The 14663-nt window shown below is 50.1% G+C and overlaps 1 long non-coding RNA gene across 1 annotated transcript; it reads right to left on the bottom strand.

The window, feature by feature from the left end:
- Positions 1-1981: 1981 nt before the first annotated feature.
- Positions 1982-10478, bottom strand: LOC308479930. The gene is made up of 3 exons (XR_013987899.1): positions 8983-10478; positions 8108-8196; positions 1982-2495 (listed from the first exon to the last, which is right to left on the bottom strand). It is a non-coding gene; the product is annotated as an uncharacterized lncRNA (long non-coding RNA).
- Positions 10479-14663: the final 4185 nt, after the last annotated feature.

Below are 14663 nucleotides of genomic sequence, written 5' to 3'. Positions count from 1 at the left end.
CAAATTCGGTGATGACCTGTTCCTTCAGATCAGCGGCACAGCAATGGGCACCCGCATGGCCCCACAGTATGCCAACATCTTCATGGCAGATTTAGAACAACGTTTCCTAAACTCCTACCCACTCAAACCTCTCTTGTACCTGCGATACATTGACGATATTTTTATCATCTGGACACATGGTCAACAGACCCTGGACACCTTTCACCAGAAATTTAATGATTTTCACCCCACAATCAACCTTACAATGAATCAATCTATGCAAGAAATACATTTTTTGGACACTACTATAAAAATACAGGATGGGCGCATAGACACCACCTTATACCGTAAACCAACTGACCGACAAACATATCTACATGCCTCTAGCTACCATCCCAAACATACCAAACAGTCCATTGTATATAGCCAGGCACTACGTTACAGCCGCATCTGTTCCAATTCTACAGACAGAGACTCTCACCTAAGAGATCTACAGCAAACCTTTTCAGAACTAAAATACCCAGCAGATGAAGTTAGACAACAGATCAACAGAGCCAGACTTATACCCAGAGAGAACTTGCTGCAAGACAGACCCAAAAAAGAAAATAACAGAACACCTCTAGTCATCACATACAGCTCCCAAGTTAAAACAGTACAACGCATCATCAGAGATCTACAACCTCTCCTGGACAATGACAGTTCTCTTTCTCAAGCTCTGGGAGGAAGACCTTTCATTGCCTACAGACAGCCACCCAATCTTAAACAACTCCTAACCCACAATAATACTACAACCAGACTTAACACGGACACTGGCACCAGAGCCTGCAATAAACCCAGATGCCAACTTTGCTGCCACATACACCCGGACAACACCATTACTGGCCCCAACAACATCACACATACCATCTCGGGACTATTCAATTGCTCATCATCTAACATTGTGTATGGCATCAAATGCCAACAGTGTCCTTCAGCTCTCTATATTGGACAAACAGGCCAAACCTTACGCCAAAGAATAAATGGACATAAATCTGACATCAAGAATCACAAAACAGAGAAACCAGTAGGAGAACACTTCAATCTCCCAGGACATTCTATACAAGATCTCAAAGTAGCTGTTTTACTACAAAGGAATTTCAGAAATAGACTGGAAAGAGAAGCTGCTGAATTGCAACTCATTACCAAACTTAAAACCATGGAGAGACCTGGTTTGAACAAAGACATTGGATTCTTATCCCATTATACATGACTAAGCCATTTCTCACCTTCTCACCCCTTGCCTTTTCCTGTAAGACCTATTACAGTCGTTAAGAGTCGTCAGCAGGCTCATCTCAGCTATCTGCCAATCTCCCATTCCCACCACCCTTCTGAGTAATACCCCTCCCCACCTTCTCACTATATAGAAGGATCTGGCAACTTCTGTTTCAGTGTATCTGAAGAAGTGTGCTTGCACACGAAAGCTCATACCAAGAAATAACTTAGTTGGTCTTAAAGGTGCTACTGGAAGGATTTTTTTTATTTTGACTATGGCAGACCAACACGGCTACCTATCTGTAACATTCTCTTTTAGAGTAATGCATGCAGTAAATTTTAAATTCTCAGTCCAAAGTTTCACCCATGCATCATATTCAATGTTGTGCCCAAAATCTATTGCCCATTTTATCATTGCCTCTTTTATCAGTTCATCTTTTGTGTTCCATTCTAGTAAGAAATTGTACATTTTTAAAAGTAATTTGGTCCTACTTTCTAGTATATCAATTTGAAATTTTGATATTTTTTTTATCATCGAATCCTATTTTTTTATCATCCTTAAACACATCGTTCCCTTGATGGTATTGCAGCCATCCTGTAAATTTCTCCTCAATGCAATTATAAGGCTTCAGTTTCCATCCTTTCTCTGTTTTCATCAGAATCTCCTCATATGTGGCTCCCCTCCCCTCCATGTTCAATTTCTTTACTGTTAACATTTCAACTGTGAGACCCACCACGGTGTTTTCCTTTCTTTTATTTTTTTTATTTTTTTTACTGAACTTGATTTATTTATTCACTTGTGACAGAAAAAAATAATTCTCTCTCTCCCAGTATTTGTTATACAAGTGGAAATGTAAGTTGTGTTCAACTTCAGTGTTTTCCCTGGAGGGTATCTCTTTTGCTAACTTGCCAATTTTGTGTGTTTTCTTCGTTCCCAGCACAGCTACAGTTTCAAGAGCAGATGACTCTTATTTTGCCTTTTCCTCTGCTCTTGTTGCAGCCTCTTCACGCCACTTGACTTTCTAAGTTCCAGCTTGTGAGGGATTCATGGCGTTCAACAGCCCTTTTATCAGAGGCAGTCACAGCAAAGCAAGCCATGATTGTCAGGGCAATCATAATGTAACAGGCCTTTACTCGGGCTTTGTTCCTTGCAGCATCCAGCATCTCTGGCCTGCAAAAGAAATTGGGTTGGAACCAATTAGAGCAGCGTTTTTCAACAACCTTCGGTGTTTTCCTTTCTAACAGATTCTTGTTTCTATCCCATACTTCATTGTCAGGGAACTGACATCGGAGCCAGAGGCGGAGGCAAGGCTCCCAAGTGATGCTGGAGAAGGGCCCAGCAGGGAGAGAGGCAGCTCATCAGCTGGGGAAGGAATTCAGCGTAACACCAGGGATAAAGGGGGGCAGATGGGGGAATCGGTGAGGGGGCTCCAGGACTCCTCGCCGGAGACCAGCGGGGAGAGCACGGGTCCTCCGCTACCCACACCCTCCCTCGCAGAAGACTTCCGCGCAGGGAGAGTAGGAGGAGACTTGGAGTCAAACAACTTTTATGCTGGAAAAGGTTTAAGAAACGCCCACTGACGGATTCTGCCAGCGACTGAAACAGTCACGAAGTGAAGGGCTGTCCAGACAGAAAAGGTTTAACCAGGCAACCTAGCCAGGAGTGGCGGCAACTTACGCACGAGCAACCCCTATTATTATTACAGCAATCCGTCAGTCTCTGACGTTGCTTGTGCGCAGCGACAGGCAGGCAGCATAATGAGCCAAACCGGAGAAGCTGGCGCCACGGAGGGAGCAGCTGGAGTGCAAAATCTGGTGGAGAGGAACTGAGATTTGGAACAGCATGTGGCTCTTCTGACGGCGCGGTTGGACGAAAGGCGGGCTCACGATGCACAGGTCAGACCCACCCCCGTAGCAAGGAAGGTACCGGGACTGGTACACAAGTTTGGGGGGAAGCCCCAGGACTACAACGCGTTCCGAACGGAAATAGAGTACGTTTTGGAACTGCAGCAGAAGGATTTTGCTGACGATGGGGAGAGGGTGGCCTATATTGTCGGGCATCTACAGGATGGGGCCAGGGAATGGATCAGGCCCCTAATGGCAACGCAAAATGCTGCCTTGAAAGACCTTAGGAAATTCTTCCAGGCGATGGATGCGATGTATTCCAGTGATGTGCAGCAAAGTGTGACTCAGCGGGAACTGTTGGGATGCAAACAGGGGAACCAGTCAGTGAGAGACTACTGGTCGCGCTTTGCAATGTTAATCCACCGGCTCGGGTGGGAATTGGACTCTGAACCCATTCAAATGTTGTTTGAGGAGGTGTTGTCCCCAACGGTGAAGGACGAGCTTTCCTGCGCGCGACGCCCGCAGTCGATGGATCAGCTGACCAAGGCTGTGCTTGCGATTGGCATAAGACAGGAAGCGCGGGCTCAGGAGAAGCGCGAAGGGAGAGGGGAACATTGCCATGACTACCGCATTCCTGAAATACCGAGGCAGCCTTCCCCGCCGGCTGAGCCAATGGAAATAGGTGGCGCACGCGCGCATGAGGTTTCAAACTCCAGTGAAGGTCGCAAGAGGGAGGGAAAGGATTGGAAAACCACCAAGAAGTGTTTCCTCTGCCAACGGCCAGGACATTTTGCCAGGGTCTGCCCTCAAAGAAAGGCCTGGCAAGGGATGGTGGGAGCTGCTGGCGGTGAGGAGGAGGGGGAAAAGGGGCAGGAGCAGGGAAATGCCAACGCTTGGCTGCCGATCAGCAGGCACAGCAGCCAGGCCGGCAACCAATAGAAGTGCCCCAGCCAGACCCCCCCAGGGCGGCTATAGCCATAGAACTGGTGCTAGAACTCCCGAATGGGCACCCAGTCAAGGTGAAGGGGCTGCTGGATTCAGGCAGCTCCTGCAATTTCTTCAGCAAGGACTTCGCCCTAGAGCACCAGCTCCACCTGCTGCCCCTGGATTTTCCCTTGCAAGTGACCACTATTGATGGCAGGGAGCTTCTGGGAGGGGAAGTGACGCACCAGACCCCACCAATGAGAATGAGGGTTTCCAGGCACACGGAGGGTTTCCAGCCTTTCACGTAGCCACACTGGCAGGACCCCCAATAATATTAGGGATGAGCTGGCTGGCACTACATGATCCAGTAGTGGCATGGCATCAGCGGACGGTCAACTTTGGGTCAGCTTACTGCTTGGAACACTGTCTGGGGGGGAAACCCCAAGGATGACCGCGGCCAGGGTGGCTGGGATAGCTGTGGAGCCAAAAGGGGAGGTGCCACCACAATATGCTTACCTGCAGGAGGTCTTCAGCGAGAAGGAGGCGGATAGAATACCCCCTCATAGACCCTTTGACTGCCAAATCAACTTGCTCCCAGGGGCTCAGCTACCGGTGGGTAAACTGTATGCCATGTCGGACAGGGAGATGAAGGAGTTGCGGGAGTTTATTGACAAGAACCTGAAAAGAGGTTTCATAAGAGAATCAAAGGCGGTGGGGGGCAGTCCGGTGTTCTTTGTGGACAAAAAAGATACTAATCAACCCAGGCTCGTTGTGGACTACTGGGGCGTCAACCTGGTGTCAGAACCCGTGACCTTCCCAATGCCCAGGATTGACAACATTTTAACACGGGTGAGGCAAGGGGAAATTTTTACCAAGCTGGACCTCAGGGGAGCATACAATTTGATTAGGATGAGGGAGGGGGACGAATGGAAGACCACAATGTTCACCCCTCTGGGGGCCTTTGAGTACTTAGTTATGCCATTTGGATTACAGTCGGGCTCCGCCTGTTTTCAAGCTTTCATGCACCACGTGTTGGGGTCCCTGCTGTACAAGAACTGCGTAGCCTTCTTGGACGACGTCTTAATCTATTCGGACAATGAGAAGCAACATGTCAGAGACGTCAGGGAAGTGCTAAAGAGACTGCAGAAGCACCAGTTGTGGGTCAAGCTGGAAAAATGTCAGTTTCACGCCAGAGAAGTCGAGTTTCTGGGGTACAAGTTGTCAGACAAAGGCCTAGCTATGGACCCAAGCAAGGTGCAGGCGGTGCTGGAATGGAAGGCCCCCAAAACCCGGAAGGACGTGCAGAGGTTCCTAGGGTTCAGCAACTTCTACAGGAAGTTCATCAAGAACTTCGCCCACTTGACAGCGCCCATCACAGATTGTCTCAGTAGCAAAAAGAAGTTTGTCTGGACAGAAAGTGCCCAGCAATCCTTTGAGAGACTGAAGAAGGCGTTTGCTTCGGAAGAGCAGCTCCTGCACGTGGATTTGCAGAAGCCAATGAGACTGGAGACTGACGCGTCAGACCCAGCCATCGGAGTGGTACTGTTGCAGCCAGGGGCCCAGCAGCGCTGGAGGCCGTGCGCGTTTTTCTCGAGGAAGCTGAGCAAGTCGGAGCAAAACTACACGGTGTATGACCGCGAATTGCTAGCAATTTATGCAGCATTTCGACGATGGAGACATCTGCTAATAGGGGCGCAGCACAAGATCCAGGTGTGTACGGATCACAAGAACTTGGAATACTGGAGGACTGCGCGAGTACTCAACCAGAGACAGATTCGATGGGCACAGGAGTTCTCCAAGTTTTCCTTCGAGATCTGGTACGTACCGGGAGAGGAAAACGTAAGAGCAGATGCTCTCTCCCGGAAGCCGGAGTACATGGAAGGAGAGGGACCGCCGGAAGTCAGACACGTGTTCCCCGAGAACCGATGGGTGTGGGGGGGAGTGTTGGTTGGGAAACAAGAACTGGCCGGGCTTACTAGAAACGAATTCGCTCAAACTAAAATCCGGGAAATCCGGGACGGAAGGGAAAACCATGGAGGGTTTGAGGAAAAGGAAGGGCTACTGTACTACAAGGGGGGGCTGTACGTACCGGGGGAGACCTTGAGGGGAAGGGTACTCAAACAACTCCACGACAGCCCAACAGCGGGGCACTTTGGTCAACACAAAACCATGTTGCTTGTCACCCGGCAGTTCTGGTGGCCAAGGGTAAGGGAAGATGTACGGGAATATGTACGGGGGTGCGACCGCTGCCAGAGGGCAAAGGGGGAGAGGGCTGCCCCAGCAGGGTTACTAGAACCCTTACCCACGCCGGGAAGACCCTGGGAGGTGGTATCCATCGATTTTATGACAGATTTGCCCAAGTCAAGGGGGAAGACAGCAGTCATGGTAGGGGTCGATCTACTGACAAAAATGTGCCATTTTATAGCTTGCTCACATGCGGTCACGGCAGAGGAAACAGCCAGGTTGTTTGTGGATCACATCTTCAGGCTGCATGGGGCTCCCTCGAGGGTTATCTCCGACCACAGGAAACAATTTACTTCCCGGTTCTGGAGGAAGCTCATGAGCTTGCTGCAGGTCAAAGTGGGCTTCTCGACGGCGAGACACCCGGAAACCAACGGGCAAGCAGAAAGAGCGAACAGTATACTCCATCAATACCTACGCTGCTACGTCAGCGAGAGGCAGAACGATTGGGTAGAGAAACTAGCGCTGGCTGAATTTGCGTACAATAATGCTGAACATGTGTCCACGGGAATGAGCCCGTTCATGGCCAATTATGGGTGTCACCCCAGGGCCTTCCCGGGGAGTGGGGAGGAAGGGTGGAGCGTACCTGTGGCAGAGCAGTTTGTGGAAGAAATGGAGGCCCTGCACCAGCAACTTAAGATGAACTTGGAACGGGCCAAGGAAATTTACAAGAGGCAGGCAGACAAGCACCGTAGGGAAGGGGAGACCATACAGGTGGGAGACCGGGTGTGGTTGTCAACCCAAGGGTTACCCTTTAAGGGGGGGTGCAAGAAGTTGCAGCCAAGGCGGCTGGGACCGTTTGAGGTAACACAGCAGGTGAACCCCATGGCATTCAAGCTCAAGTTGCCTGACAGCATGAAGATACACCCGGTGTTCCATAGGTCCCTACTCTCACCGTACAGGGAGGGGCGGGAATTCCCGGGGCGAGAGGGAGAAGTCACCACACACCCGCAGATAGAGGAGAGGGAACACCACAACCTGGCCACGGAAATACTCGATTCAAGGTGGCGAGGACGCCAGGTGGAGTACTTGGTAGCTTGGGAGGGAGAACCCGGGTCGGAAAACACGTGGGTTCCCGCGGAGGCAATCAATGACGGGTATCTTGTGGAGGAATTCCACAGCCTGTTCCCGGACAAACCTAAACCACTAGCGAGATTCTGGGAGGAGCAATTTGGAACCACATACGATGAAGAGTATTTTGTGGGTTTTTCTGCCTCCGAAGAGGAGGGAGGAGAGGCTTCGGAGGAAGAAGAATCAGAATGGGAGGCCCACCCCGCGGGAAGGGATCGGAGCGGGTGGGAAGCGGGTTTTGAATCCTCAGAGGATGGCGACAGCTCCTTCCGGGGGTTCCCCGCATCGTCGGCCAAGGAAAGGGACGAGGTTGGATCAAAAGGTAGGGCTGGGGGTGGAGGGGGTCCTGGGGGGGAGGTGGATGTCAGGGAACTGACATCGGAGCCAGAGGCGGAGGCAAGGCTCCCAAGTGATGCTGGAGAAGGGCCCAGCAGGGAGAGAGGCAGCTCATCAGCTGGGGAAGGAATTCAGCGTAACACCAGGGATAAAGAGGGGCAGATGGGGGAATCGGCGAGGGGGCTCCAGGACTCCACGCCGGAGACCAGCGGGGAGAGCATGGGTCCTCCGCTACCCACACCCTCCCTGCGCAGAAGACTTCCGCGCAGGGAGAGTAGGAGTAGACTTGGCGTCAAACAGCTTTTATGCTGGAAAAGGTTTAAGAAACGCCCACTGACGGATTCTGCCAGTGACTGAAACAGTCACGAAGTGAAGGGCTGTCCAGACAGAAAAGGTTTAACCAGGCAACCTAGCCAGGAGTGGTGGCAACTTACGCACGAGCATCCCCTATTATTATTACACTCATACAAGGCACTCCGTATCACATGGTTTGTAAATCCTCTGTGCACTTTCACTTTAGCATACCAGAGATAGGAGTGCCACCCATATCTGTTATTGTATGTGTCAAGGCTGCCTCAAGTCTCAGCTCACAAAAGACCAACGCCTATCTCTTCTTATATACAAAAGTGTTTATTGCAGTTCATTGTTTGCTTCACATCCGAGGCGCGCAGCCCTACGTCTGCTAGGCTTAGACCGCTGAAGTCCCCTCTGAATCCGTCCCTCCCCTGCACCAGTTTAAGAGGCTTGCGCTGCTCCACCTCTTTCTCTCTTTCCTTTTCCGCAGGGTCTTTCTGCCCGCTGGGGTTTCGCCCCTCCTGGATTCCTCTGACGCGGAATCAGACTGCTCTTGCCCCCTCCTGCAGGCTTTGGGACCTGGCCCCTCCTCCGGGCTCCCTGTACTTCCGCGCGCCTCTACATTTGAACTTGGCGCGCGCGCCCAACCTCTAACCTTCCTTTTAACAGCTACACTACTCCCTTCACTACTCCCCTCCCCTTCCGGGAGGGTGGCTTGCTCTGACCTCCCTCCTTTCTCTGCTGCCGGAGCCGCTTCCCCTGATACACTGAAACCTCCACCCCCTTCGCTGCACTCTGGCGAGGAGGCTGGTCCTGACGCCCAGCTGCCACTTTGGGATCCCCCGCTGGCCCCCTGCTCCTGACACGTCCCCCCTGGGGCTCCCCTGGCCTTGACCATCGGCGCCCCCTTCTGGGAATCCTCTGATTCGCTGGAAAGACTCATGGAATCTCTTGAGTCATTGTCATCCTCTTCCTCGCTGTCCTGGGATTCATCCCCATCGCTCTCCATCTCCTGCCTACCCTGTGCCTCTGTCCCTGAACCCCTGACAGTATGCCTCCAAATCTAACAGGTTTGTGTTTTCTAAAATTATCCAATATTTTATCCAACATAAGCAAGCCACTTCATGGTAAAGTTTTAAATCAGGTACCGAAAAACCACCTCTTTCCTTTCTATCCATCAGTATTTTAAATGTAATCCTTGGTTTTCTCCCTTGCCATATACGGTAAAACGTGAGAGAACCTTCTGCCATTCTCTGAATTGTCATATTGCCTCTAATTATAGGAATCGTTTGAAATAAAATAGCATCTTTGGTAATATGTTCATTTTAATCGCTGACATTCTTCCACTTATTGACAACTTTAGTCTGTCCCATATTTCCAAGTCTCTTTTAATCTCTTTCTACACTGGTTGATAATTGTCACTGAACAAATTTATATTCTTTGTCGTCATCTAGACTCCAAAGTATTTGACTTTCTTAACCACCTTGATTCCACTTTCTTGTTCCAATATTTCTATCTCGTTCTATTCCATATTTTTAATCACCATTTTCGTCTTTGTCTTATTCAATTTGAATCCTGCCAGTTACTAAAATTTCTCAATTTCTTCCATTGCTTTTTTGACACTCTTTTGGGGTTCTTCTAGAGTTAATACTCTTAAATTAAGCTTAAATTTTTTGGCACCTATTTTAACTCCTTTTACCTCTGATGTTTCTCTCATACAATTTTCTAATACCTCTAATACCATTATAAATAATAGTGGAGACAGTGGGCACCCCTGTCTGGCTTCGTTTGTGATGTCAAATGATTCTGTCAATACAATATTCACTATTAACTTTGCTCTCTGTTCTGAATAGATTGCCTCAATTCCTCTCAGAAAAGAGCCACTTACCCATCATCCCCATACTTTTCTTCATAAATAACCAAGACAGGTTGTCAAATGCTTTTTCAGCATCAATAAACATTAATATAGCTGATTTATTATTTCTAACCTCTAAGTATTCCAGAATATTAACAATGTGTCTTACATTATCTTTTAGTTGTCTGCCTGGTAAAAAAACCTACTTGGTCTTTGTGGATCAGTTCATTTAGTATTATTTTTAATCTGTTCTCCATAATGTCCACAAATAATTTATAATCATTGTTTAACAGTGATATTGGTCTGAAATTACTGACGTTCAAATAATCTGTATCCTGTTTAGGGATCAGCGTTATATAAGCCTCTTTCCAGGAATTTGGTATCTTTCCTCCTTGTAGAATTGAGTTCATCACCTCACAGAGTACCAGTATCAGCTGTTCATTAAGAGTTTTGTAATACTTTGATTCCCCTTCGTGGATCACTACCTTGCCATGGCGAAGGGGCTTGAATAACTCAGATAAGCTATGAACTGTGCCGAGCAGGGAACTCAAGATGGACAGGTCATAGTGGAGAGTTTTGACCAAATGTGATCCACCTGGAGCAGGAACCGGCAAGCCACTCCAGTATCCCTGCCAAGAAAACTCCAAAGACAACAGCCATATAAAAGTTATGACGCTGGAAGATGAGCCCCTCTGGTCGGAAGGCGTCCAACATGCTGCTGAGGAAGAGTGGAGGACAAGTACAAGTAGATTCAGAGCTGATGAAGTGGCTGGGCCAAAGCCGAAAGGTCGCTCAGTTGCGGATATGCCTGGAAGCAAAAGGAAAGTCCAATGCTGTAAAGAAAAATATTGCATAGGAACCTGGAATGTAAGAACCATGAACCTAGGTAAGTTGGTTGTGGTCAAAAATGAGATGGCAAGAATAAATATTGACATCCTGGGCATCAGTGAACTAAAATGGATGGGAATGGGCGAATTCAGTTCGGATTACCATCATATCTACTACTGTGGGCAAGAATCCCGTAAAAGAAATGGAGTGGCCCTCATAGTCAACAAAAGAGTGGCGAGAGCTGTACTGGGATGCAATCTCAAAAATGATAGAATGATCTCGATATGAATCCAAGGCAGACCTTTTAACATCACAGTAATCCAAGTTTATGCACCAACTACTGGTGCTGAATTGACCGATTCTATGAAGACTTACAACACCTTGTAGAAGTGACATCAAAGAAGGATGTTCTTTTCATCATAGGGGATTGGAATGCTAAAGTAGGGAATCAAGAGATAAAAGGAACAACTGGCAAGTTTGGCTTTGGAGTTCAAAACAAAGCAGGGCAAAGGTTCTGCCAAGAGAACAAGCTGGTCATCACAAACATTCTTTTCCAACAACACAAGAGACGACTCTACACATGGACATCAACAGATGGGCAGCATCGAAATCAGATTGATTATATTCTCTGCAGCCAAAGATGGAGAAGCTCTATACAGTCAGCAAAAACAAGACCTGGAGCTGACTGTGGCTCAGATCATCAGCTTCTTATAGCAAAATTCAAGCTTAAAGTAGGAAAAACCACTGGGCCGGTAAGATATAATCTAAATCAAATCCCTTATGAATACACAGTGGAAGTGAGGAACCGGTTTAAGGATTTAGATTTGGTGGACAGAGTGCCTGAAGAACTATGGATGGAGGCTCGTAACATTATACAGGAGGCAGCAACAAAAACCATCCCAATGAAAAGGAAATGCAAGAAAGCAAAGTGGCTGTCCAACAAGGCCTTACAAATAGCAGGGAAGAGAAGGCAAGCAAAATGCGAGGGAGATAGTGAATGTCAGGGGTTCAGGGACAGAGGCACAGGGTAGGCAGGAGATGGAGAGCGATGGGGATGAATCCCAGGACAGCGAGGAAGAGGATGACAATGACTCTAGAGATTCCATGAGTCTTTCCAGCGAATCAGAGGATTCCCAGAAGGGGGCGCCGGTGGTCAAGGCCAGGGGAGCCCCAGGGGGGACTTGTCAGGAGCAGGGGGCCAGCGGGGGATCCCAAAGTGGCAGCTGGGCGTCAGGACCAGCCTCCCCGCCAGAGTGCAGCGAAGGGGGTGGAGGTTCCAGTGTATCAGGGGAGGCGGCTCCGGCAGTAGAGAAAGGAGGGAGGTCGGAGCAAGCCACCCTCCCGGAAGGGGAGGGGAGTAGTGAAGGGAGTAGCGTAGCTGTCAAAAGGAAAGTTAGAGGTTGGGGGCGCGCGCCAAGTTCAAATGTAGAGGCGCGCGGAAGTACAGGGAGCCCGGAGGAGGGGCCAGGTCCCAAAGCCCGCAGGAGGGGGCAAGAGCAGTCTGATTCCGCGTCGGAGGAATCCAGGAGGGGTGAAACCCCAGTGGGCAGAAAGACCCTGCGGAAAAGGAAAGAGAGAAAGAGGTGGAGCAGCGCAAGCCTCTTAAACTGGTGCAGGGCGGGGACAGATTCAGAAGGGACTTCAGCGGTCTAAGCCTAGCAGGCGTAGGGCTGCGCGCCTCGGATCTGAAGCAAACAATGAACTGCAATAAACACGTTTGTATATAAGAAAAGAAAGGCGTTGGTCTTTTGTGAGCTGAGACTTGAGGCAGCCCTGACAGTAAGTCCCTTCTGCCTGAAACTGCAAAAAAAATTTTTTGCAAAGCTCACGAAGTTTGGCAGACATGGCTACTGAGGAGCAGATAACGACCCTGCAAAACGCAGTCGCTGAACTCTCCGTTGCAGTACGGGTCTCTCAGAAGACAGTTGCCGAAGCAGAAGCACGATGCCAGGATCTGCAAGCCAGGTGGGATCAGGCGTGCAAACAGGGGTTCCCGGGGTCCAGATCAGAGGGAATCGCTCTGGGAAGACGGGGGGGCAATTTAGTAGCCCACTTTGATGGGAACCTGAAGCATTATCCCAACTTCAGAGCAGACGTCCTATACGCGCTGCATTTGCTTCGAAAAGACTTCAAAGATGAGGAGGAGAAAGTAGGCTTTATTGTGTCCCATTTGCATGGGGAAGCTAGAACCTGGTTACGCAATTTGTGGCGCGAAGATGGTCTTGCCCGCAGGGACTCTGACGAATTTATCAAAGCCATGGACGCTTGCTTCCAATCTACCGTTGACGTTGATGTGGCGCGCCAGGAGATGCATGGATTGCGGCAGGGCAAGGCTACAGTGCGTCAGTACCATTCTCGCTTTTTTGCATTGCTGAATGTGCTGGGCTGGGAAAAAGACTCCCTGGCAGTGAGAGACTTGTTTTGGGAGGGGCTTCATGGCTCAGTAAAAGATGAGCTGGCTAGGGGAGACAGACCTCAAACCCTAGCAGACGTCGTCCAGAGGGCACTCACGATAGGGGTGCGTCACGAAGAACGCCCTTGGCACAGTGAGGAGGGGCGTTGTTATGTAGTGTAGTTTCACCCTGGGCCAACAGGGGGATACTGTATATAGTTTTCACTCAGGTCTGTAGATAGTTTTCACTCAGGTCCGCGTCTGTTATTTTAGGCGGGAACTCTGGGCTGTTGTGGTTACAATGTTGACAGCCGGCTGCCTATAAATACAGGCCGGCTGAGCTGTTCGCAGTCAGTTCTATTCCAGCTTACCATAATAAAGAGCTACTTGAAGAAATCGCTGTGCCGGCTGCTATGTCAACCCACGACCTAACACTGGCGACGAGGGTGGGATAGATGGACATCAGAGCACAGCCAGATGCGGCCAGCCTCTGAACTGAGCTGAATCACTGAGCTGAATCACAGAGCGAAATCACTGAGCGAAATCACTGGGCAGAACCAATTCAGAGCTGACTGTTCTGGCTAGAGCACTGTGTTCCATCCATCGCCCCTCACGCCGGCATCGGAATCATGGCTTCACTTGTGCCTCTACCGCCGTTTGCGCCAGCCTCTGAATCATGGGACTCCTACCTCGCTCGGTTCGACTGCTACCTCCAAGCCAACGAGCTGACAGAAGTATCACAGGAGCGGAAGCGGGGCCTATTCCTCAGCCTCTGTGGGCCTGAGGTGTTTGAGACGGCCCGAGCGTTGGTTGCGCCTGAAGCAGTCCAGGCAACCCCATGGGACACGATCCAAGAGAAGCTCCGCAACCACTACGCACCAAAGCCGTCCAAGATTGCTGCCCGCCATGTGTTCTACCACCGGAACCAGGCAGAGGGGGAGTCAATCAACAACTACACCACCGCCCTGCGACAAGCTGCCATGCACTGTGAGTTCCGAGACTTAGACGATGCCCTGATGGATCGAATCGTCTGCGGGGTCCGGGACATCCATCTGCAACGGCGCCTCCTAGCCAAGCCAGACCTCACGCTACAGAAAGCCATTGAGGAGGCTGTGGCCTCAGAAGCTGCTGAACGCTCCGCCCAGGAGATCCGCAAGTCCAGCAGCCCGCGTCTTGCTAGGGAGCCAGTTCCGGTGCATCATGAAGAGGCCAGCAGTGAGGAGGCATCCTCCAGTGAAGACGATGACGTGCACCAGACAAAGCGGGAGCGCAGGAAGTTCCAACTGAAGTCCAAGGGCCAACCGGAATGTGCTGGCTGCGGAGGCAACCATTCCCGTGCCCAGTGTCGATTCAGAGACGCCATCTGTAGGAAGTGTTCCAGAAGGGGCCACATCGCTAAGGTCTGCCGATCGGCTCCGTCTGACACCCCCCCTTCATCGACTCACAAGTCCAAGTCTTCACTCCAGTCTGCCAAGGAAAGTTGTTTCGCTCTCACCAACTGCCACTGCCCGTCTGGAACCACGATTGGCCAAACCGACTCGCCTATGCGACGCAAGCTGAACGTCACGGTGCTCATTGAAGGAGCTCCATGTGACATGGAGATCGACACCGGGTCTGCCCTGTCCATCGTGTCATGGAGCACCATCA

Source organism: Podarcis pityusensis (genome assembly GCF_964106645.2).
Source record: "Podarcis pityusensis genome assembly, chromosome: 6".
Lineage (NCBI taxonomy): Eukaryota > Metazoa > Chordata > Lepidosauria > Squamata > Lacertidae > Podarcis > Podarcis pityusensis.
Note: the sequence above shows the minus strand (reverse complement) of the source record. Positions and strands in the feature narration are given on the sequence as shown.